This window comes from Cygnus olor, chromosome 13 (genome assembly GCF_009769625.2).
Source record: "Cygnus olor isolate bCygOlo1 chromosome 13, bCygOlo1.pri.v2, whole genome shotgun sequence".
In the NCBI taxonomy this organism is placed as follows: domain Eukaryota; kingdom Metazoa; phylum Chordata; class Aves; order Anseriformes; family Anatidae; genus Cygnus; species Cygnus olor.
In genome coordinates, this window is record NC_049181.1 from 5,048,375 (window position 1) to 5,074,470 (window position 26,096).

General features: G+C 34.6%; 1 protein-coding gene and 1 long non-coding RNA gene across 6 annotated transcripts in view; both read left to right on the forward strand.

The window, feature by feature from the left end:
* The window catches only part of PCDH11X (protocadherin 11 X-linked), a 488,057-nt gene that overhangs the window by 417,531 nt on the left and 44,430 nt on the right, over positions 1-26,096 (forward strand). The window lies entirely within an intron of this gene.
* On the forward strand, positions 22,863-24,111 carry LOC121077156. Its single transcript, XR_005823926.1, has 2 exons — positions 22,863-23,054; positions 24,008-24,111. It is a non-coding gene; the product is annotated as an uncharacterized LOC121077156 (long non-coding RNA).

The following is a 26,096-nucleotide window of genomic DNA, read 5'->3' on the forward strand; positions in this document are numbered from 1 at the left end:
CTTCTTGCTGGTTTTAAACAGTTCAGGACTGCAGCATGTTCAGTGAAAAGTACATTATGTGCCTCTTGACGTCTATACTGAACATTTCCAATGATTTTATATAAGTATAGTTTTATGAAACAACAATAAATTGGGTAACAGATTAGGACAATGCTATGAAGAAAAAAGGGGGGGACTTACAGCTTGGGAAAAAAAACACACACAAACGCAAAATAATAACAAACCAAGACTTGTTCCTACTGGCATTTCTGTGGGGAACATTTTTAATGTGGTCAGAAGAAATGTACTGTGAGTTCTGTTTGCAAAAGAAAGGAGAATCTGTCTAGACATACAGAAACACACACACATATACACACCCATTTCTTCACAGTTAAAATTAAAAAAAAAATAATAAATTGTTTAATAAGAATCCTAAGTGATACAAAGTACAAAAACTGAGAGTTCTAAAGAAGTTGTTTCCTTGCTTGATGAGTATTACAGAAAAGTCAGCAATCTTTCATTTCTAAATACTGCCAAATTCTGTATTTCTTGGCTGTGTCAAAGTGAGCAAGTATAAAAAACATTTTATAAAACATGCTATGTAGTAAGCTTCTGTCCCCATTAGCTTTGTACATAGCTTTATACCTTGTTGCGTACACACATTAATGTACATTCTCTACTATAAATCAGATTTTTAAAAAGAAAAAAATTAGTCTTCCCCAAGTTTATTGTTCATCCAGAGCAGACAGAGTGATTTAAAGATTGTCCAAAACTCTACTGCTATTTCAAACAGTTTGGAAATTGTTGCAACTTTCACAAGCACTGATTAGTCATGGTTTCTGCTGATGAATTTGAAGCATTAACAGAGTGAAACATAAGTCTTTATTTACTTCTCTCATTTTTTTATAAAGAGAGGGTTAAATGAAATTATTTAAAGAATAAGCACTTAGGTTCTAAGAAAGAGCAAAATATATTAGTCTGAAAAATCTCTATTATCTCTACAATGATACATTCCTATTCTATTTTAAATAGAATTTAAAAAAAAAAAAAAAGTGGAAGAGGTAGGAAAACAAACTGAAGAAAGAACAGCTAGGCTTAACACTGAATATCAAATCTGAACTGAAGCATACAAGTTGATGCCCTGTTAATAGAAAGCATTTACATTCCAACAAATCAATATGTTATAAGAGGTAAAAATATATGGAATTTGGTTTGCCAGCATTTTGATTTTTATAATATAAATGCAGTTAGTGATAATATGTATAGTTAAAATGCTAGAGGCTTGAGGAATGGAACTATGAACAATACATGGAAACACTTCTTCAGTGCTTTATGTGCTCTCCAGATACTTTTTTAACACAGGCTGTATGCAAGCAGAATTTCTTTGCACTTTTCTGAGTTGCTAGAATTCACGGGATACCAGATCATCTGCTAAGCTGTGTATAAAAGGAATAGGTCTACATATACATTCCACAGGAGCTTTGACAATAAATTGGTAAAAATGAGTTCATAATGGTAGGTTATTTTTGGGGATGCAAACTTGCTGTATCATGACCTTGCTGCCAGTAGATACACTTTTCTTGCCTGGATGGAGTTCCTGAAAAAATCAGCGTGTAATCATGAGCGTTTTATCAAAAGTTCAGAGAGAAGATACAGTCACTATAAGTTTGACAGGGTCACTTTGAAAATGCATTCAGCGTGCATTCTTGCATACCTGCTTTAGGAATGCAGTTCAATCAAAGGCATTTCGAAAAATGACTCCGTCACTAGATGCTTCAGTTATGGTAATATCTTTGGATCCCATTTCCTTGGAAATTTAACAAGGCGTATTCTAAGGATATATGCCTTTAGCTAAGGAATGTCAAATATTCTATATGCAATTTTTTATGAAAATAAATGTCACTTCAAAACTAACAGGAAAGCACTTCTTCACTATTGAGGACCATTATTAAATAGTTTTTTTATATATAGAATATACTGAAAAGTAATGTAAGAGAAAAAGGATCTAAGGCTGAATTTATTAAAAACATTATATGTGTTTTGGTTATGTTTGGTAAGTTGTCATGTTCTTCAGGTGGTCAGATATAAGACAAACAGAGAGTAATGAATGAACAGATGACTAAAAGTTAAAATGAAATTGGGTTCTAATCCTGTCAAATATCCAGTCTGTCTCCTTATGAATTAAGTGAAGAAAGAAGCAGTACCTTGTCAAAAAGCATCCAGCCTGGATTGCAGAAAACCTCTTTTCTAGTGTCCCTTCTAGACCCTCAGCAATGAGTGGAGTTTGTCGCCTAGTTGTTAGCATTTACTACTGAAGGCTCTTCCCCTTCCAAAAATAAATGAATTGATAATTACATTCCTCTTCCTGGATCTCCATAGTAATGCATACTATTATATTACAGTTGGTACTAAACTAGGATAGTGAGTCAAAAGTTACAGGTGCCTCAGAGCAGTTGTTTTTTCCCCCCACAGTAAATTCACAGTTAACATGATGTAATCCAGGTTTAATAATAAAAGCCTAGAGAAAATTAGAACTGCAGTTACTTAGATTCTGGCTTCATATGGTCTTTGCTTAGGGCCTGAAAACTCTGGAGTAAAGGAATCTCCAAGACCCACCAGCTCAGCATCAGATTTGCAGAGCAAGCGCACATTTTCCATGCAGACAAGTTGCGTGCATGCAAAGTAGACCTGGTGTTGGACACATCACATTTATTGTGTTTGCACAGAATGTTTGCATGTCACATACACCGCAAATCTAACTAGGACATAAAGACACCCAAACAGCACTATGCCAAAACTGTGATGACAGCTACAAATTTGTATGCAGAAAATGTTTTAGAGTTGTGCCATACTGACAGAGCTAGAGACCAATATATATTTTAAGAGCATTTTCTCACAGAGGCAGAGAAAGCAATATTATAAAGTTCTCACCCAGCAAGCAAAGTCTCAACCATGAGGCAAGGAGAAGTAACAGGGGATGGGCCCAAAGTGTAGTTACTCTTCAGAATGGCTTGCTGATATGCTTTATCACGTTAGCTTTCTGTGATCCTAACAGACATGGGTATTTCAGAGTGAGAAAGCCTTATATAGTTTGATTTGACTAAATAATAACTTTCTTGACAGTAAGGTGTGATTATTTAGTTATTTCAGTTGTATGATAGTATAACTAATCACTGAGGCAGGCATGAGAAAGCTAGAAACACTTTCAATAGCATCTCACATCATGTTATACTTTTTGATTAGAATGTTAAAATTCCCCAATACTGGAGGAAATATGCCAAATATAATACTAGAAGCACAGATTCATAAAGTTGTGAAGAAAACTCTGGAGGGCATTTAGAGTTTGCCTTGGCATTTGAAAGGCCACTGGAAAAGCAGCACAACACTTTTTGTAAGTAAAGATTTTATTCTTGATCTTTACATAGGAAATCCAAGAAAAATCTTGTTGTTCTTCCCAGCAAAATGACAAAAGCAATAAGTACTTTTGTCTGCCACAAGAAAGACTGTCTTCACCGCAACCTGGAAAGGGCAAGCTATGTGAAATGTTCTGTGGAGAAGACAAAATAATGGATGTCCAGTAATGAATGTCCAGTGATACTGGTATTGAAGCCAATGTATCACGGAGTGATATAGGTCACTCCTTGCTCTTAGCTGCTCTATTGTACTGCTAAAAATCTTAGAAAGTATCTAATTCTTAGATTAGAAATTATATTGCCCTGGAGATAGACTTTTGAGAGGACTGAAATTAAATAAAATTAAAATATTATACTCAGTAATGTTATTTACAACAGGGTAATCTTAGTGAACTTATACCAATTATATGGGTGCTGATGAATGATGGAATTTATTGTTTCAAGAAGAAGAATGATAAATATGCTTCAAGTGCATTTATTTCTGCAGCAGATATTGAATAAATATTTAATTCCAGTGACTGGTCATGTTCTTCACTATTCATGATTTTAGGTGGTCACTTCTAAACAAAGGTAATTTTTAAGTGCTTCTCTACCTGGGCAGTACTGTGTTTTTGCTAATAATATTATTGAGTTTAATTAATTAAGGTTAAAAGTCAAAAAACACCAAATTTAAAATAAATATGACATAAGATTGCTTTTAGAGTAGGTTCGTTACAAGAATTTGATATTACAGTTTCTACCCACAGTTTTATTTACAAGTTAATTCAATACTAGCATTGCAGAATAAACCATTCTCATTGCTTAAACTTAATTAAGAATGCATCCCTGCTAATTGATTATGGTAATACTTTCATAGAGATTACTCCCTAATGGCTATCTCAGGATATTTTCTGCTAATTATGTAGCAAATTCCTTTTGTGTTCTACATTGTCACTAAAACTAAAAACAATCTGAACTTCACCTTGGTACTGCAACGCATATAAGCATTCTCCTAGAATGTCTAGAGACACTGAATACCCTTACTTAAGCTTTTTACTATTTGTTTTTCAAAATTATGTCAACCATATTTTCTGCTTGGGGAACAAAAAAAATAAATAAATATAGTTTGTAAAATACAGTGCATTTATAAGACTGCTTTTGTGCTGTATGGAAAAAGGGGGCCAGACTGGATCAAGGTTAACTAAGCTTGTATTTGATTCACAGATGCCATAAGGAAATAAAAATGACTGCATTCAATATTGCAGTAATTTTCTCTCAAGTGTGAAAAATTCTTAGGACAAGAAGGAGGTGGCTTAGTGCTGTGCAGAGATAAATCAGTAAGGTACAAAATGGTTGAATTTGTATGGAATAGTGAAAATTTTTGCAGATAGCTGATTAAATGATTATTTCCCTAAAGTCCAAATATGACATAGAATGTCTGAATCACTCGTTAATGAGTACCTATCTAAATGAGGAAGTGTTCAAGCTAGTTGTGTTATGTCCTCTCATGTCTGTGTGTGATAATATTCAATGATAATTTCACCTTGGTTATATTTGCAGATTTAGGAATATAATGTGAAAGCTATTGCACTGCTTTTAGCAGCACCATTCATCCTGTCAAGATGTATAATGAAATAAGGACTACAGTAATATTTTGTATGGCTTATTCATGGTTTTGTAACTATATACTTCTCATTAGTTTCATAGATCTCTCCTTCTTATGTAAAAACTGACAAAAGTGAACTTAGACCTCTACATCCAACAACATATATGAGTTAGATCTTGCACGTGAATTTGATTTTAATTTTTCAAAATTTCACAGCTTCACATTTGAGACAAATGAGATGTAACCCTATGAACTGATAAACTCCATCAAAATGAAGACCTCAGTCTGTGCATACTGACCAACATAACACATTTTAGGAGCTGATTTTAACCCTGTTTTCTCAGGCAAACCGTTGCTTTCCTCATAGCAGCTCAATAAGAAAGGGGATCTCACATTACCAAAATATCAGCAGGTGAGAGAGAATATTAGTAACTTAGTTTTGATGAATTTCACTGCTAGGTTGATTAAAGTTCAGTTTCAGACTTTGCATTGAAGTACTGAAGATGCATATAGACATTTCCTTTTGTCGACATCTGTGGGTGTGAGAATATATGGAGCCACCAGCTGTTCTCACCATTCTTCCCCCAACTCCTTTGTGTGTGATAACTTCCAGGAGAAGCATTGCAGGAGCAGCTGGTAACTCCTTATATTATCACGGGAAGACCTGCCAGAATTTCTCTTTCAACAGCCTCCTTAATGCTCAGGTTTTGTGCAACCGCCCATGTGCTGGCACTGATGATTTCTTCCGACAGAAGCTTGAATATCTCCACATATATAATTGTGAAGATTTTCAATAGTTGTGACATGAACTAAAACAGTCTATTTGAAGGAACCCATTAGAATAAGTTATGCAGTGAAGAACCCATACTTTTACTTGAAGTTTAAAGGAAATGGAGTATAGTTCTACCTATCCGTTTCTTCAGATCTATTTATGGACTTGCAAGTATTTCCCATATAAATTGTTTTTCTACATGACATAAAATTATATGAAGTTTTGCATTTTACAATGTGGCCCTTTCTATCAGTCATAAAATGGTAACCACACAGGATGTGTATGAAGAGAATGTCACTCAAGCAACAGAAGGGAGGAAAAATATTCATGTACAGATATAATGATTAAGATTTTTCCTTATGTGTCAATAAAATGCAATCTGTGAGCTGTAAAGTGAAAGTGGTAAGTTTACTTTTTTCCTAAACTAAACTTTGAAATGCGCCACAGAAATAACTATTTTAAGTGAATTTACAAAAAAGATGATATTTTTAAAAGACACTAAGTTGGGGATACTCTGAAAAAAATCAAAGCATGTATTTGGCATTCAGCAAATACCTCATTTCTTTGGTAATTTTGTTCAGAACAGTTTGTGTCTTTCTGTAAGCACACTGCCTTTCTGATTTGATTTTTTTCCCCCTCTCTTGCATTATCTTTGACATTTAATTTCCAGATGGGTGCTTAGTATGACTGATGCTTTTTTTTTTTTCTTTTTTTTTTTTTGTAATCCAATCCTGAATTCATTTTCAAGGCTGCAAAGCTCAATGGCTGCCAGTTAGGTACCAGTATTTTTGTATATCTATATCTGAAATCCTTATTTGATTAATTATTAAATACAAATTAACATATGAAGAATCACACAGGTATCTGGGTCTCATCAATTCTATCTTATCTGATATATTTTGATCTGTTCTTCATTGACATCACTGTCACCATAGTTACCACCAAGACAAGTTAGAAAAATGTCTCAGTAAAAACAAAGGAGAAAATATCACTACTGTAGGGTCCAAGACAGCAAAAGATTGCCTAATAGTTAGAAACAGTACGCAGTACTCAGATTTTTTGCATTCAGAGCTTGTTACAGACATGTCCTGTTTAAAGTTGATGGACGGGAATTTGACATAAGTGTTGGCAATTTCAGTGTGAGAGTAACCATCACCATGGGTTAGTAAGTACTTTTATTTGGCTTGTAAAAGCCAAAGGTGAGTACTGGAGATGAACAAAACCAGAAGAAAATATTTCAGAGGATATTGAAGAAGTGAAGAGCTTTTTTATTTGCTTTTTAAAGAACAGTCACTTGAACAATTGAATCTGAGTAAAAGAATTTGTCAACTGAGTAGGCAGAATAAAGTTCAGAGGAAGTCTTGCTTGCAGTTTATTACAAAAAGTTGATTAATATTAATATTATAGAAAACAATGATTTAATTTGCAATAGTTCCGTACCCTACTTGTATGGGATCTCAGTTGTCCACATCAGCGCACAACTTTTTTTTACTTCTTTGTTTTTTCATTAAGTAAAGACAGTATGGCTTATGGGAGCATTACATACATAGCATGCCATAGACAGACAGACAGCATATGAATACATGCATCCTTTGGCTCCAATGTTTACATTTTATTCTCTATATAGCAAAATGAAATCCTTAGAGATACTTGAAACCTGACAGGACACAACCTTGAGCAACCTGCTCTAGTTGACTCTGCTCTGAGCAAAGGGTTGGACTGGATGGTCTCCAGACGCACTGCCAGCCTCAGCCATGCTGTGGAAGTGGTCTGACTGATACCCTCTTTGTAGAGTAAAATAATAAGTTCTGTCACAACTGGTCTAAATATGTGGGGGAAAAAAGAAAAAAAAAGTAACAGAAAAATGAGAAAATTCTCAGAGCAATGATGTTTGTGTTGCTTACTAATGAGGATTCAGCCCATATTCTTTGACTATACGTTATACGAAAATTTCACATTTTAATTATTAAGAATCTATAATTTGGAAGGCTCACTGGTTATCGTATATATATATATATACTAGTTAGTAGATAGTGCATGTAAGATAGTAAATGATGGAGTGGCTCAACTCTTGGATAATGTTAAGCAGCATCACTGTCAAATTATCAAAAGCTATTTCACTTTCATGGATAATGCAGGAGTCCCACTCTGGTCTAGATGAATGAAAAATTAACTATGACGTTTTATATCTCTTAAAGTATCTGACTTGAATTTCTTATTTATTTATTTATTTATTTATTTATTTTACTCCTGTTATATATATTATATTGACTGGTCCCATTTAACCCTGTATTTTGATTGCGTACCTTCTTTCAAACTGCAATGAATGTTAACTTAATATTCAAAATGCTAAAAAGAAATTCATAGAATCCTAGTATGGCTTGGGTTGCAAGCCCATGCAGTTCCACAGGCAGGGACATCTCCCACCAGCCCATGCTTCTCAAAGCCCCATCCAGCCTGGTCTTGAACACCTCCAAGGATGGAGCATCAACAGCTTCTCTGGGCAGCCCATGCCAGTGCCTCACCACCCTCATAGTGAAGAATTTTCTCCTAACATCTAATCTAAATCTGCCCTCTCTCACTTTAAAACCTTTTCCCCTTGTCCTATCACTACCTGCCCATGTAAAAAGTTGCTCTCCATCTTTTTTATAAGCCCCCTTTAAATACTGAAAGGCTGCAATGAGGTCTTCCCAAAGCCTTCTCTCTTCCAGGCTGAAAATCCCCAGCTTTCTCAGCCTGTCTTCATAAAGAGGTGCTCCAGACCTCTGAGCATCTTTATGGCCTCCTCTGGACTCACTCTTAACAGGTCCATGCCTTTCTTGTGCTGGGGGCCCCAATCCTGTATGCAGTACTCCAAGTTTGAGTACTCCAGTGAATTATAACACTGGAGTATAAATATAATACATAACACTGTATAAATATATACAGAAAACTGTTTGAATGTCAGCTATATTAGATTTTCCTGCTATATATACTATGTCTAATATTTCTTAGCTAAAAGCAAACAATTGATGTTAAAGAGAAAAAAAAAAAAAAAAAAAGATTTCGAAGTAGAAGCTTCCCAGCACACGAAAAATGTGCCTTTGGTGACCACGTATAATTCTAGGATATCCTCCAGGTTTATATTAAAATTGTTAAAAAGTCAGATTAACCTCTAAATTCAAAAATTCATACAGACTTTTAACATAGAAGCTATGAAAACTATGTCTATCTCTTTTTTATCTAATTACATTAGTCTCTTTAAAAAAACAATGCTGCTATGCTTTCTGCTTATTGATATCACAAAAACTTGTACTCTTTGTTAGCACTAATTTATTCAGTTATAATGAGTTATTGTTTTGTTATTACAATACAGAAAATATGCAAGGGTTTTATTAATTTATGTAATCATCAACTGTTACATCATTTCTCCTGTTTACTAGTTAGACTGATATAAAGCTATATTATGTCTTTTTTCAGTCAGCTTCATTTGGACATCTAATGATTAAGAAACCAAGTTCAAAGTATAAGATTTGTTTTTAAGTAGCCTATTTTTTTCTTTTAACAACTGTATGTAATGCAATGACAATCAAAGCGTCATTGTGCTTGGAGGTATACGTACATAACAAACCAACAATACTGTGTTAAATAACCAGCAATCTTCAATACTGCTTTACCTTGTCAAATACCTTATTTGGAAATAGATCCGATAATAAAAGGGTTTAATAATAACAGCTTCCACATTGATTTGTTCTTTGTCATACATTTATGATGTGAAAAATATTTTGTTGACTTCCTTTTAAAATGCATAATCCAATATTAATAGCTGTACAAGTTAGAGCTTGTATGTCGGGTTTTAGCACTGCATGATTATTTTTATGGCTGAGTCACAAACCCCATAGTAACTGGAGTTAAAAATGCTGATAATTGTTTAAATCTACTATCATTACAGGCTTGAGAGATCACGGAGGTCGTTCAAGACTACAAAACTGTCACCATTTCTGACCTACAGTGGTGGTGAGAGTGCAGGACTTAGCAGCTCACTGAATTATGAGGCTTAGGAATGGTGATGAATACAGTACTTCCAGAGCAGGGACAAATATAAGCACATTTAGTGAAAATACAATTCTTTCTCTACTTAGAAAACTCTCTGATAGTTTTATAAATTGTTACTGGGCAAAAAGAATTCAGCAACAGATAATTTGCTGTTAACACAATTACAACTCTAATGGCTGACTAGAATTTTGTTGTGTGACAGCAATCTGATATCCTGCCACAGTATATTATGCATGGGAATTTCTAACCACAACCCATTAGAAAAAGCCACGGTATTGCTTTTTTTGAGTTCCTAGCTGCAATTAGGCAGCAGTGGAACACTGTTGCAAAGCTTTTATGAATAGAACCCAGCATGCCCCTGGGCTAGAGAAGTGAAGGGATAGCTCAGCAGCAGCAGGAGACAAACTCACGTTTTGAGCAACACTGTATATTGCATGAGAAATGGTTTTTAATGTGAACAGCCATCTACATTCACCTGGGTATTATAGGAGACTAAGTCCTTGACAACATCAGTGCTGCCATTCATGATTTGAGCAACTAACAAATACCGCTTTTAAACAGCAAGGTGCCAAATTCTGTTTATGGAAGTTTTTCCACAAGTTAACCTCATAAATAGAGCTAGTAACACAACTGAATCTTATTAGGTGGTAATTTCATTCAGAACTGTCTTAAGGGTGGTTCAAAAACTGAGGAAAAATTAAGAAAACCATGCTTTAAAAAAGTAACAGGTGATTCAGTTTGCAAAGTTTTCCCATTAAGTTTTTTGTTTGGTTACCTTAGGGCTTTGATTTGTGGTGATTTCTTTCCTAGAAGACTGAGAGAGATTGGCTTGTAGAGCTACATTTGGGCAGATAAGAATAAACCATCAAGAACTGTCAACATATGAATGTACTTAACTTAGATAAATCAATGAAGGACCTTAGTAAATGTCAAAAGATGAAGAGCTTAAAACAACTAAATTATAGGGTTACAGAGACAATGCATTTGCAAGCAGGGTGAGGAAGAAATCAAGAATGAGAGAGAAGGCCATATACTCATGCAATCTATTTCCATTTAAAAGTTCCTAATCCTGAATTTGTGTTTTTGTGTGTGCGTGTGCGTATGTGTGTTTAAATAAATGCTGTTGTGTTCACTCCCAAACATCAACTGGTTGCAGAGAAGTCAAAAGGGTAAAGCCTCTGAAATGTTGTTTCGTCAAAAAAATTATATAGAATAACATTTACAAGGGATTAAGTGCTAAAGCAGAGTCACAGGTGAACCACCTCGCCATCTTTGTGAGCGTAACAGTTGAAGTAAAACACTGAAGTATGCATAGTTTATATAAGCTGGAATCAAGCTTACCTTGAGTATATTAGACAGTTATGAAGCTGAACTGATGCTGTCCAGCATATTAAAAGCACCTATTGCTATGTAAGTGCTAATACTTCACTACTACAACTACTTAATACTAGTGTTGTTGCTGATACGTAATATCACTTTTTTCAATTAGTAATTTGAATTAAACCAGAACAGCTAGGCAAGAAAATTCCAGTATCATGGTATGTGTATTATCTGCATTTGGGCTATATTTATCATCTAACCCTAGTAGAAATGTTCAGGTAATTTGTACACCAGTAGATCTGCTCATATAATAGACAGGCACCCCGAAGGCAACAGTTTTACCATGGTCCCTAACTGCTGATTGAAGATATGCTTGAAAGATTCTTGATTTTCAATTGTAAATGGTAATTAGATTTAAATCAAAACTATTTTGATCACTACAGGTATTTTTAAAACTGAAACTCTTCAGAGGTCAAAATTTCCAATCAAGATCCAAATGTAATTAAAAATGTACTGGGAAAGAAATGAACAGAAAAACTCCATAAACAAAAAATAAAATGGAACGGTACAAAATCTTTCAATGATATAAGATGAGAGGCCTAAAAATAGACACTCCAGAGTGGAAAAAATCTTACTTTCAGAGCTCCATTTATTTGAAAAATTGTCTTCCCCAATCATAAGTAAAACGTTGACATTGTCAAATCAGTGAGAATTTTGTCTTTGACACTGTCTGTATTTCAAATGAAAAACAAACAAACAAACAAACAAACAAAACCTAAAACATATTCTCAGTTCATTTAAAGCAAAAGAGGAAAGCAGTCATTTGACCAGTTCTACTTACATAACAAATTTTATTCTGTCAGTTAAAGACAGGATAAGGTAGTCAAGTCAGAATTTGTGAATCTTGTCTGTGCCTACCACAATGCATTGTTCCTTCCAACGTTCATTCTTATGTGTCTGTTTATAAATCTACTTTAGAATTAGTAAGCGCATAAGAGTACTCTCACTCATATAACCTGAATTGAAAAGATCTGTAAACTAACATTTGTACAGTGCCCTCCTTGTAGTGAGCCAGAGCCAGCCAACATCATGAGCTCCTCTGCTGCACTATAGGATTTAACAAAGAGCTATATAGAGGCAGAGCTGAGATTTTTTGTGTGTGTTTAACCAAATCGACACTAAGCCATCTTCTAAATTTCCACTCAGATGCACAAACTTCCTAGAAGTAAGGTAAACAAAGTTAAACATGCATGTTTGTGCTTTTAAAATATTAAAATGTAAGTGAAACTGCCAAAATGGGTAGTAATATTACTTCAGAGAAGCAGAAGCTACATAAAATGCAAGAAAAAAGACACAAAAAGCATGTTCTCCAATTCTGAAAGCTGACATTTATGTTCAGTCTAAACTAATGATAATTTAAGATTTCTATTCTTTCATGAAAACAGCCAGCGAACTTACAAAAAGGAAGATATACTAAACATTTTGAAAGAAAGTTTGTTACCCTATCAGGAATATTTAATATGCAGGATGCATTTATTCTGAAAATATTTTTTAAATCCATCATTCTCAAAAATGCCTTTTTTTTTTTTTTCTGTCAACATAGCAAAAAATGAAACTATGTAAAAAGCCTCATTATCCCATAAATGCAGATCTGAAAGCCTTGTCAGGCTGCCTATTGAATTAGCAAATACAAAAGTTGAGCACTCTGATTGATGCTGCTCTGCCAAAGCAGCAGCCAAGAGGATTTAGGTAGCTTTACTAAAGCTGGGTTGTATGGAAAGACTAAGTATTAATTCTTAATATGGTCGAACACAAGGTTGGAGCACGTCTGCTGAGACTGCTTTTTCCTTCTGTTAGATTACCAGATTCAAGCTTACTGTCAAAATGCAGAACAGAGGTTTAGATGTGAAGTACTAACTATATTCCAGAAAAAAAAAAATCAGTATTAACCATATGACAGTTCTGAAGAAAGGACCCCAAACCCTCCTTGAAACTGAAAGAAATAGAATGCATACAATGCAGAAGATGTAAGAAAATGCCCTATTTTCAACTTTTTTGGGGGTGTGGGGCTTGAATCTTTAAGAAAGGAGAACATGAAGAACAGGATCCATTGTAATTGCGAACAAAACAAGTTGAGAAGCAGATATGGCTGCTCTATCTTGTTTATATGAGAGCTTTAGATAACTGTGCCTACTGCAACTGCTCCATCAGCAAGGTAGTGTTAGGGTCATGACTTCTAAGGCAGCCTCTGCAGCAAGAAAGGTCCCTTTTCCCACACACTACTATTTACAGGAGAAGGGAAAAAAATCCAGGACTGGTTATAGATTTTTTTCATGGATGGCAAAGTTTAGTTTCTCTTACATTCAGAAGCCTTGAGGTAGGACTTTTATGATTATTTAGGATACATTTGTCTACAGCACATTCTGATTAAAAGGGATTTAACCTATTTCTAACAGGAAAAAAGTCTGTAACAAAAAGAGCACCATAGGTAACTTGGTCATTGTTAACTGTTGCAGACAGAACAAAAAATGAATACTATAGAAACGGAGTTTTCAATTTTCAAAACATTTCTCAGGCTGCTCTTGTCTAGTCTTTAACATGAGATAAATATGAAACGCTTACAACTAGACTACTCATACTTTTTCATCAAATACTTGTTTTATTGTCTGTGTATTCTGTGTTTCCAGAAAGTGGTAGAAAATAAGAATGACATCCAATAACAAGCTTACTGCTCATCAACACCAAGGCTGTGAACTATTAAAGTGTCTGAAAAGATACATCTCTGTAAATGTATTTGATGTGTAGACTGTCATGTTCCTATCCAGACCTTATGATACTGTGTTTGTGTCCTTTGTACGTGTGATACCAACTACACTGCATAGAGCAAAGTTTTTACTATTTTTAAACCCCATTTAAATTTTCTGGGGAAAAAAAAAAAAAAAAAACACTTTAAACTAGTTCAGTGTTTTTCATAATGTGACCAGCAGTTTCACTTTGTGTAAGGTGCCCAAGGGTAGATGTACAGCAGAATTTTATATCCTAAGTTATCTGGGTCTTTTCCCTCCCTTTCTCTTTTTTTTTTTTTTTTTTTTTGAGGTTGCTGGTTTGAATAAAATAGACTGAGTAAGTTTCACACCTGTTAGTTAGTTTTTCTGCCAGGGAATTTTGATCATTTTCCCATTATGCACAAGCTTGACTTATTTTGTGAAGTGTTTTTTATGTTTGCATTTTATTTTGCAAAGTTATTTTCAAAAAGTGTGGTTATAGGTTTGCCTTGACTTGGTGGTTGCAAACTGGGTCATCTAGCAAGAAGTCTTCCATATCTCCTCTTAATTTAAGAGGGCAACTAATCAAACTCTAAGGTTTCTAATGCATGCAGAAGGAGAGAAAGGATTGAGAATGAGAGGCAACCAGCACAGAGCAGACATGCAGACAGATGTGGATGCCTCAGATGCAGCAGACAGAAACAATTTAGGGACTTAGAGCAGAACGAATAAAGCTTGTAACAATGTCAGAGTTGCTAGACTGAGAGCAAGACGGAAATAAAGGCCTTTCCAATATCCTGTAAAGACACAGTGACAAAGAGGGTGACCTGTTTATAAATCTGTCAGGTTTATTGTCTCATCCTGATTTTGAATTATTTAAGAAGTTAATAGCTCCAGATGTGTTCTAATTAAACTTGGCTTTTGAGTTTGAAAACCCTTTTGTCTATGGTCCTTATAAATAGAAAATCTACACAGATTCAGGCTCTCAAAGTCTGGCTGAATTGGAGCCTTGCATCATCTCAAGCTTAAAACATTCAAATAAGCACTGCATTGTTGAGACATTATTGCAGCACAGTGGCAACACTTTTGTGACTAACGAAACAGCAATTTATTACCACTGTTAGCATTTTAAATTGGTTTCCGTACTCTAGTTTGCAGCCTAAGAAAAAGAAAAAAAATCTCATACATGCTGAGGAAACCTTGCTAGAGATTTTGGCAGTTTGTTTTAAAGCCATTTAATGCCCATTTCACTTTCTGGGAGTTGCATGCACACTTAGGTATATTTAAACTTGAGTGATTATCAGAAAGGTCACAAAATAGAGGGAAAATCAGGATCTAGAAGAGCCCTTTACAAATTAAAAAAAAAATCACTTGGTGCAAAAGAAAATGAGTATTGTACAATTTGACTTTCAGAACTGTAACCAGATATAATCCATGTCCTATGACAGTCTCTTCAAATAACTTTGACAATGAGAAGGACACATACATTTAGAAGTGTTTGTTGTCCAAATTCATACGAACTAACAAAAACTAAGAGCATCTGCTTAGGTCCTGAGGCACACCAGTAATTTACTAGCTGATCTTTGAAGAGAAACACATTGTAAAATCAGCAAAGTACATAACTCAAACTCAGCTCATATAGCTTATAGCTAATTTTTGCCTGGCAAATAAGGATACAAATTTGATGAGCTTTAACATACAAGATAATAAGAGTAGTCCCATGACAGGGAGTACTATACAAAAAGAAACAGAGAGAAACATGAAAAGCTAATTGCTGTAAATTCTCTGCAGCTGTAATGAAATACAGTAAGAAACATCCCCAAGCCATACTGCATTAGATTCACTTGCATAGAAATCGAGAACTGGTTAAACAAGCAAAACTGAGATTGAACACTCTCTAGCTCAATGGCTCCAATTTCATCACAATTTTTACAAGAAAATGTATGCTGTTTACCCAGCATGCACAAATTAAAATTAAGCTAAAAATGTTTTTCTTTGTTCTTTTCTACTTTACTTTCCAATGAGCAATTTTTCTTGCACAAACACTGAACAGAGCAAATAACAAGCTCATTGAAAATATGAATCAAGAACAAGTAGTTGATTTCTTCTCTTTGCACTGAAAATTAGGCATACAAATCAAGTACAGCATTGTCCTTAAAATGCATCTTGCTGGTGCAAGGCATTAAAACATTCTTATACCTGTAAAAGTAAGGTTAGAGTTAAGAATACAACACTTCTCACAATAAACACTGCCTACAGTCCTCCATCCCCAAAGGTCTCTGCAAGATTAATCGAAGTAGAAAAATTAACCAAAATGTATAGACTGAAAGATTTCAGTGTTAGATTATTCTGTGGTAACTCAGGTTGTTATATTTGCTATTACTGCTGTCATGTCTCACTGGAATAAAGGTTAGGAAAAACCAATGTACATGAAAGCTACAGTCTGTCATGAATGATATGATCAGAATTTAAGCTTATTTCAGTCATTCAATTAAAATTAAAATTTGGTGAAAACTTCTGTTTATATTTTGTAGTTAAGTCATTTCCTCTTTTTCAGTTGGCAGTTGAAATGGTAGAGATTTATTGAATAAAAAGCTTGTGGGTGTTCTCATATTCCCCATTCTTACTGCAGTTGACTAACATATTGAACAATTAAATCCCTTTCTTTTCCAAAAAATGCATTACTCATTTTCCACTTGAAGATCAGGTGTCAAACAAATTTTTGCCTCATAATTACTGTTTTGCAGTAATTTCCATTAATTAAAATTATATGAATAACACTGTTTCTAAATTCCTCCTCAGAAAAAAAACAGTGTTTCACTTTTTAATTCTGCAGTTTATTTTAAAGGCTAAACTTTGACTTTACAGCAAAAAATACATTGCACTAAATATAAAGCTCTGTTTGTTACAACTTACACTAAAAACATCTTGTTAATTTTATTCTGACACTTCTCATTCTGTACATGATTTTTGATAAGTTGAGTATATTTAGTGCTGAAGTGCTTTGAATGTTCTTAGCTTGACAGAACAATAAATAAATCAGTAAGTAGAAAAAATATTTAATGCTGCCAGCAACTGTTTCCATTTTAAGGAAAAAAAAAAAAAAGAAAAAAAAAAAGTGGTTTGTTTTCCCAATCTAGAAAACAATAGTTTGCTGTATTACAGTGAAGTGGCATAAAACTGTCCTATGTCATATTAGCACACTATGTATTGTATACTGCATGAACATTTTAACCTTCAGAAACCAGAAGACTTCAATTACTACATAATTAACCTCGAATGCCAAGAATTTTTGTTCCGTTGTTTATTATTATTATTATTTTGAACAGTACAGGTGTCAACATTAACAGATTAAATTTTTAGCTCAGGCTGTTTCATATGGTCTTTGAGCACCTAAAGTGAGGTTCTGCATTTTATATAGGAACTTTTGCTTTTATCATCCCCACAGTAAAGATATTCATCTTTAGATAGGGCTGGATTGGTTATGTGTGATTATTCTCGGCTAGCACAATAGAAAGCCAATACCTATTCACTTACGGAGTAGGAGAGATGCTTTATATGCACGCTGGGTGGCAATAAGTCTGCCCTCCTCTTTTGGAGTTTCCAGAGGCTCTTTACAACACAATAGACATATTTTACTGGTCCTGAGTAGGAGTTGCAAGTGCAGTTTTTTTTCCTCTTTTGTGTATTGACAGGATTGGTAGTTTGACAGTCAACTACTTTAAAGAGACTGAAGATGTCTTTTTTTTCTTTTTTTTTTTTTAATGACACAGGCAGTGAACTGGTGGTGTGTTTGATATACAATTCACCAACTATTCAGCACAAAGTGAACTTTGCCATGTATAGACTTTAGTCTTATTAAACCATCACTTGGGAAAATAATAAGTAATTCTAAGCAGTAGGCCCAAATCCTAGTCTTACTGCATGACCATCCTCCAGCTATTGCCATGTCTGACAGTGAGAAGCTTTCAACATAAAACAGAGTTGTTCAAAATAGGAAAACGGTGTTAGCATTGTCCATTAGAATGTGAAATAAGTGTAATAATTCTTCTGTGTTCCTTGAACTTAGTGGACAGGTTGATATAACTTATGCTAATTATATACTTAGCCAACCTAACGATGTCAGCAATTCAATAGTTACAGAGGAGTATTGTGAGTATCCAGCTGTGCAATAGGACTTCCAAATAAAGCACAAATCTTTGTATTTGGCTGACATGCAATAATGCACCTTTCAAGAAAGGAATGCTACAATCCTTTAATTGCCACACATTAAGAAAGCAATTTTATCAAGTAATCAATAGGGCAATCATTTAGGTAATTCACATCATTTCTGCAGGCATCACACGTGAATAAGCTTTTGCCTTAACATGAGTTAAGACCTGGTCTTCCTGAAGTTAAATGGTTCAAAATGGATTTTGAACCTAAACCTAGTTATTATTATTATTATTAATAATAATAATAACTTTTATTATTATTATTTTTATGATTTTAACATACAATTAGGCATCAGAAAGAAGTGAAAACAAGTCATAGAAATGTGAGTTTATGAAAAGCAGTTGTGGACCTTCAGTTAGAACCTTTCTACACAGGATCTGATTAAAAAGTGGCTCATGCTAGAGAAAGTGGGCTAGAAGGTTGCTTATGTAGGGACTGAAATCAAAGCACAGTACGTAGATTTAGTAGTATCATTAAAAAACAACAGCAACAACAAAGAAAACAAAACATTTCTAAAATTTTAAGTAGATCATCTGTTTTCTAATCTTCTTTCAGATCTGTTTTCATTGGGCATAGTGTAGTCACTAGTTTTCTTTCATCCAGCTTCAGATGATTTTTTTTTTCCCCTATTAAAGAAATTTCCTTTTAGGTAATAAACTAGAAAACTAACAAAAGGCAAACTGCAATAATATGCTTAAGGAGTAGCTGTAACAAACAAACAAACAAACAAACAAACAAACCACGTATTTCAACAATCTTTCCTAAATGATCCTGGAAACTCTAGATTGCTAGTCCTGAGTGATGTTTTCTAGGTACAAGCCAGGTAGACCAGAGATGCTATGCATTAGGGGAATTTTTTTTCTTTTTTTAATAATAATGGGAAGAAGAAAAAAAAAAAAACACATTGCTACAGGAATGTACTTTCGCCCTGCTCTGGTTAAAGGATTTCTGACAGGCTGGAAGGGGAGTTCATTCTCCATGGCCCATTCAGTCATTGCCTTCTTTCTTCTCCTGAGGCTGCCAACAAAAGTGCCAATTAGTAGCAATTGTGATGGTGATTTCCGAAGTGCAGTTTAAAGGATTTCTAACTGGGTTGGAGCTGTTGTCAGTTGACTGACTGGAATAATAATAATAAAAAAAGCTCACTGCTTCAACAGAAGCTTGTTAGACTTTTCTGTGTGATCTGCTATGGATAGCGTGAACTGGAACAGCTTTTGCATTCAAAAGAAGGATTTTCCTAAAAGCATCAGTGAGCACTTGGCTGTTTTATCTGTTCTAAAAAATTTTAATTTTAAATTCTGTTAAAAACAAAAATAAATGAGGATCTAGAAGTAGGAGGAAAAAATAAAATAGCCCGTGGGACATGCATAACTGTTTCAATACACCAGGATCCCTGAAGGGTAGTCTTATCAAGTGGAAAAGATACTGTGCATTTTCCTAGTACAGTGTTACTGTGATAGAACCATATCCACTAAATGGGTTAAAACACAAGAGACCTGATATACTGAAGTTTTGTGTTGATGTTTTACCATAAACATCAGAAAGCAATATATGCTGACAAGCCATACAAAGAAATAGGCATTTATTTTTCGTGTATGAGGGAATGCTTGAACTACATGTCAAAAATATGAAACCATTTGAGCATTAATCTTTATTTAAAAGATTTTTCTTTATGGTAACATTAATAATTAGTTTTCCTATTTCTTTCCTTACTAATTTGTTCATACAGCACAGTAAGCACCTAGTCTCAGACTTAATGAACTCACCCTAGCAGCCACTGCACAAAACAACTAACAGTCTTAAGTTTCAGAACCATATATATTAATTACATCAAAATCATACCTTATTTTACAGTTCCATTATAAAAAAAATAAAATAGACAAATAAAAAACCACCCTCATGTATGGGCCAGAGGGAGTTGCAGGAGTGCAGGTAGGCTGCAGGCCTTGCAGGGTGGTGCAGAGCAGTCAGGCCCATGACCTCCATCATACTCATCTCTGCTGAACTTTCCAACCTCTGAAGTGCAGAACAGCTCTCCTTTATTCCTAAGGATTGTTCCTGATACAGGTGCTTCTTAGAAAAAGAGGATATGACTGAAAAAACACAAAATAAATCTCACATCTAATACCAAAACATTGCATCCCCCAGGAAAGCAGTACTTAGGTGGGAGCTCCTAACTTCCATAATGCCAGGTCCCACCTAAACTCTGTGTCCTGCTTTCTCCTGCTTTTCTTTAATACTCAGCATGGCAGTAAAACCAGATGGGAGCAAACATGGTATAAAATCACTGTCTTTTGCACATGCAATATAAATTAATGATTCCCTACATTTGTGAAGGGGAATGTTTGTAAGGTAGTGTTCCTACACTGCACACACCTGGGGAACCAGCATGGCAGTGGTGGGCTGTGACTGTGTGGTCTGAATCTGCAGAAGTCAGGCTGTGAGTAAAAATGTGGGGTTTGGATTGCTTTGAAACATTTAAATTGACTATTTAATAAAAACAATGTAATTTGTAATTATTTCTTTTCTAGAGAAGCAAATCAGAAGTCTGATATGTGATGTTACTTCTCACTAATTATGTATGGTGATTCCAGGATACTTACCAGGATTTTGGTACCCCTACTAAGAGATAGTGAATACTTCTAGAAACTGTTTTTGTAGTTTAGAATATTGTATATGCTATTGCCTAGCATAACTTTTACTCAGAGGATTAAAAAATAATTTTTGCTATGTATATCTGTTTTCAGAATGGAGTTTAATCAGTTGTTATACAGCTTTATGTAACACCGCTCCTGTTTCCATAAGCATGGATTAAAACTCCTGATTCTGTACTGGTAACTTTATTCACTTTTAAGATGCACTTTTCACACATACAAAATTATATTCTGGTTACATAAGTGACAAGTGCCTCAGAGCCTGAGAATGTTCTGAAATGTGCAATATCTTTCCTATGGAGAGAAAAAAGGAGGAACCTCAATTAATAATACTATTGGCAAACAGACTGTGTGTAAAATTAAGGGAAAAAAGACCACTAAAGAGAACTGCTGGCCACAACTACAGAGTTTCCACCTACTTCCATTTCTATTGGGTGTTAGAGAACAAGAATCAAAATCAATTTTTTACCTTTTAACCAAATGAAGTCTTATTTTTTAAAAAATCAAATTTTGTGTATAAAAAAAAGTGTTGTGGCTAAGGTATTTTTTATAGAGTGGATTTTCAAACTGAGAAATAGTACAAAATTTCCCTGGAAATGATTTTAGATCCTTGACTCTTGTCAGAAATAGCATCAGTGTGATTAGTAGACCAACTGATCACTGAAGTATTACTATTCTACTTCGTGTTCATAATTACAGTAACAAATGCTTCTGTTGATTGCAGCAGTAGACCCAGAATAAGAGAAATGTCTAAAACAGTAGCAGTGATCAAATTGTCTTTATGTAAAATTGGTCATGCATGGATCTAGTGTCTTTCTCTCAGTCTAAAATGTGTCTGAATATCTATGTATTTTAACTTAAGTGTCTTATATTAATATTTTATATAAACCAAGAAAGATCCCTATAATTAAAGTATGTCGCATATTTTAGGCACAAGCAGTTTGCCAAATTCAGACTTATAACCACAGAACACTTATGGGTTAACAAATTCAGCCTCTGTTTATGACTACCGTATCTCATAATGTCTTTTATGTCAGGCTTTGTTTTAAAAATGATTTTTATGCCTGCTTGGAGCTATCAAATTCCTTTAATGGTTCTTAAGTTTTCTAATTTCCATGCCAGTTTACTCACGGTAACATTTTTGTTTGTGCTGACATTATTCTTTTAACAACTTATTCTTCTGATCCTTTTTGTTTGTTTTGTTTGTTTGGAAATAAATTATAATTGCAGTTTGGAATTCGTTTTATTAGGCAAAAGGGCAAGCATCCTTTAGTCCGTTCTTGATGAGAGAGATCACCATTCATCAGTTGGTCTTAATAGTTCACCTCTATGCCCGTACCATTTTAACTTCATTTTTTTCCACTGCTGGTTACAAGAATTCTAGAAAACCTTCTAGATGAGAACCTCATTCAGTGAACTAGAGCATGAGTGTTTCCCAATATGTATAGAAAAATAACAAAAATGCTTGTATAGAAAAACAAAACATATTTTTCACAATCATGAGAACTAGGGAGAGGGGAGCAGCTAAGGCAGTTCTGCAGGTACCCATTCTCTCCCAGTCAGAAGCACCTCTGTAACTCTTTAAATATACCTAAGGAAGGGAAAAAGGTGATACCTCAAAACAGAGATAGGAAATCTGAGGCATTAAAAGAGGTAAAGGGGAAGTAAATGCTAGGGTGGAAGAATTTTGGTACACAGTCATTCTGTGTTTAATTAACATTCAAAAGATATTTTCATCTTGTAACATTTCCTATGAACTACCCCCTGGGCTACCATTTCCTGTTATTAGTACACTTAAATTTTAATAGTGTGAAATTTCATTTTACCATCATCCTCAAGGTCATCTTGGTCATCTTCATGGTTGATGTTCTATTGCCCTTCAATCTGATGGCTTCCAATTTCCTGTTACCAAAAAAAAAACACCAGTATCTCCTGCTTTTTTATGGGAAGTCACTAATATTAGATAAGAAGCCTCCAGCCCAGCTGCTCCTTTTTCTTTTGCAATGTCTTTGGTAAGGGCCCTTTAAGCAGTTCCTTATCTATCATTAGAGTTTTTTACTACCATTTTCTACAGATTAACTAGTAGTTTCCTATATGTATCAAATGATTAATATTAAGGTTCAGATAGATTAGTTCTAACACATTTCCTTTATCTATAAATTCAGTAATCATTCTGACATCCAAAGCTGTGGTTAAACTCATGCTGTCTGTCATTTATTATTTATCTCTGTGTCCTTACAAGGAAAGGAATGTCTCATAGGTTTCTTCCATCCATGTGGAAGGGAAACTAATCACAAAAGAGCTAAACAATAAAAGGTAGCTCATTTATTTCCAAACCTAATTTATACAGCAACTAACTCAAGTCTCCCTTTTTTTGTGGAATTATAATATTCATGTTTTTATGGCTATATTGAGTGCTGTCTTTCTGCCTTGTTTCTCTGAATAATTCACACTGGCTGAAATTTTTCCTTTGGATATATATATATATATATATGTATATAAAGTCATGAATGTGTAAATGGAAATGGAATAAAACAGAATTATTGCAATGTGCCTAGCAGTATAGTACACAAACATTTTGATCACCTGGCTCATGAGAGCAGTCCAAGTATTTGTAGTAGGATTTCTTATGTTAACCTGGAAAATCATATCCACTTTGTCATTGTTCTAAAAATACAAATAACAAAAATTTCAGGAGTAAATCTTATTCCTCTAAATATATCTATAATATCTTAAAGAATTTTATATTTCCTGGTTCAACAGGCTTTAGGAGTGAAAAATCACTATATCTCAGAGGCAGGGTGCTTCCGATCAGCTCATTGGCAGCATCCTGCCCCTGTGACACTTAGTTTCTACTGAGTCAGTTTACTCTTCCTTGCTTTCAGTGAAACCTAACACTTGCTTCTGAGTACCTGTAGCTGCTTTGAATCCAGATCTCACAAACACGACTGTGGTGCGCTACTACTCAGAGTGAAATCAGTAACAGCACATACTTCTCCCACCCTGAACTCTGGGTCTTTATCTAACCAAATTAATCATATTTTACAAAGATCTATAAAATGTTAATTAGATCCCTGATACTTTTTTTGCATTTATTGTGGAGATATACCCTATTTCTTGAAATTACTCTTACAAAAATTAAAATGTTTAGTATTAGATAGTGTAAAATAGTGGGTTAGTACATGCATTATACTAAACACATTTTATGTATTGTTTGCTACTAATCATCAACCTACTCATCGCTTGTGCAATCTTATGCTACACTCCAGAGATACACTAGTTTCAGAATAGAACCATAGAATCATAGAGTATCCTGAGTTGGAAGGGACCCCCAAGGATCATTGAGTCCAACTCGTGGCTCCACAAAGGACCACTGAAAAATCAAACCGGAGAGAAGTGTCCAAGCATTTCTTGAACTCTGAGAGACTTGATGCTGTGACCACTTCCCTGGGGATTCTGTTCCAGTGCCCAACTGCCCACTTAGTGAAGAATCTTTTCTTAATATCCCACCTGAACCTCCCCTGAGACAGCTTCTTGTTGCTCCTTATACATCGCCCCAGATCCTTCACTGTCTTGGCAACCCTAAAGTAGACGACATATTTTCTTCAGCAGATAAGATCTTGCCCTATTTCCCCACTTCTGTCTGCCCTTCTCACTCCTACATCAGGTTTGCTGCTGTCTCTGTCCTTCTGCCTCCTCTACCAAATGTGCATTGATTGTTTGTGAACCTTGAAATTGGCTTAGTTGATCTAAAAAATAAAAACAAAAACAAACAAAAACAAACAAACAAACAAACAAAAACATGTCCTTCCCCCCCCCCCCCCCCCCCCCTTTTTTTTTATTTGATTTACAACAAAGTCCTGCTAATAGCTGTACTGGTGCAGTTTGGAGGGCCAGCAAAATGAGTCACAAGAGTGATTGCCTAGACTGGGTGTATTAAACACTTTTGAAGAAAATGTATTGTGTAATTACATCCTGTGTCAGCTTTTCAGGGAAAAGCTATGTGTCACAAAAGTGAAATCTATACTGCCTTGATGTATTCCTATTGCAGCTATTTTTAAAATTGTGCAGTTACCTAGACTTTAATATCTGTTTTTCTCAGTTATATTGTATCCTAACTTAGCAATGTACTCTAATGTGGTGGTAGCAAATTTTTGTTGTGAACAAACTATCCATACAGCTATTAACAATTAATCTGGGCAAATTGCATATGGATGTTAACATTCTATCCATCTAAATGGCGGACGTTCACACCTTGGTAAGTGCCTTATTGTTTCAATTTGGTTGTGAACAAACAATATAACCATAAATTCTCAGGCTGTTCAGAGTCTTTGGAAACAGAAGAGCTAGAAATTTTTAGTTAAAATGCTCAAAATCTTACCAAATAATACATAACCTGCAGGAATTTCTGAAATTCATAAGCTTCTCTTAATGTTTCACTTCCAAATTTTATTTCCATGAAAACCTAATTTTGCTTTATACCATCAAAACAATGTGCTATAGGGAAACAGTAGTATTGCATTAATTTGCATTTAGGATTCCAGAATTTTCTGGATCCCATACAGGAAACTGAAAATCTAAATTTTTTTGTTGTTGTTGTTCAGTGTATATGAATTATCTGTATTTACCCAACTACTTTCCAGGTATTGAGGTTAAAGATACTGATATGGAAGAAATTTCATTTAGGGACCTCATCAGACCCTCCTCTCCTTGCCCAACAAAACTGAAAGAAATATTATTCAAACAAAAATGTTTGTCCTTAATTCATTGGATATATGGGTTGCATGTTCTAAAGGCAAACCATGAGAAATCTTGCACCTGAAGTTTGAGGCTATTCAGTTCCCCTTTCAAAGCAGAATATTTAAATATGATGAATGTCATTGTTTTGAGAAAATGTAGTGAAAAATATGTCATTTGCTGTAGAGTAATTGAACGAGTCTATAAATAGCTAAGCTGTAAAATCCTGTCTATTGTCTATGAAAAAGTTAGACTTTATTTTGACCTGATGTATCTATGGTATGCTAGCCTGGTTTTGTATCTAAGCTGTCAAAGATTTCCATAGATTTGAAAATCTATCCCCTGTTCCTCATATTAAATGTCACTGTCAGTTTACTCTATGAAAAATGAAGTTTATTTGATGTGGTTGTCATGATACTTGTGTAAGCAGTGCACCTATCACTTTTCTGTAAAGAAAAAACTGACAGGATAGGTAGTCAGACTTGTTTTCTGCAATGACTTTTGCAGAGCAAAGCTGTAGTAATGTATACTTTCTTTACTCAGATAATTTACAGAATACATAAACATGTAATAGCGTAAAGAAAAAGAGCACAGTCAGAATACATGCTACACAGGAGGATG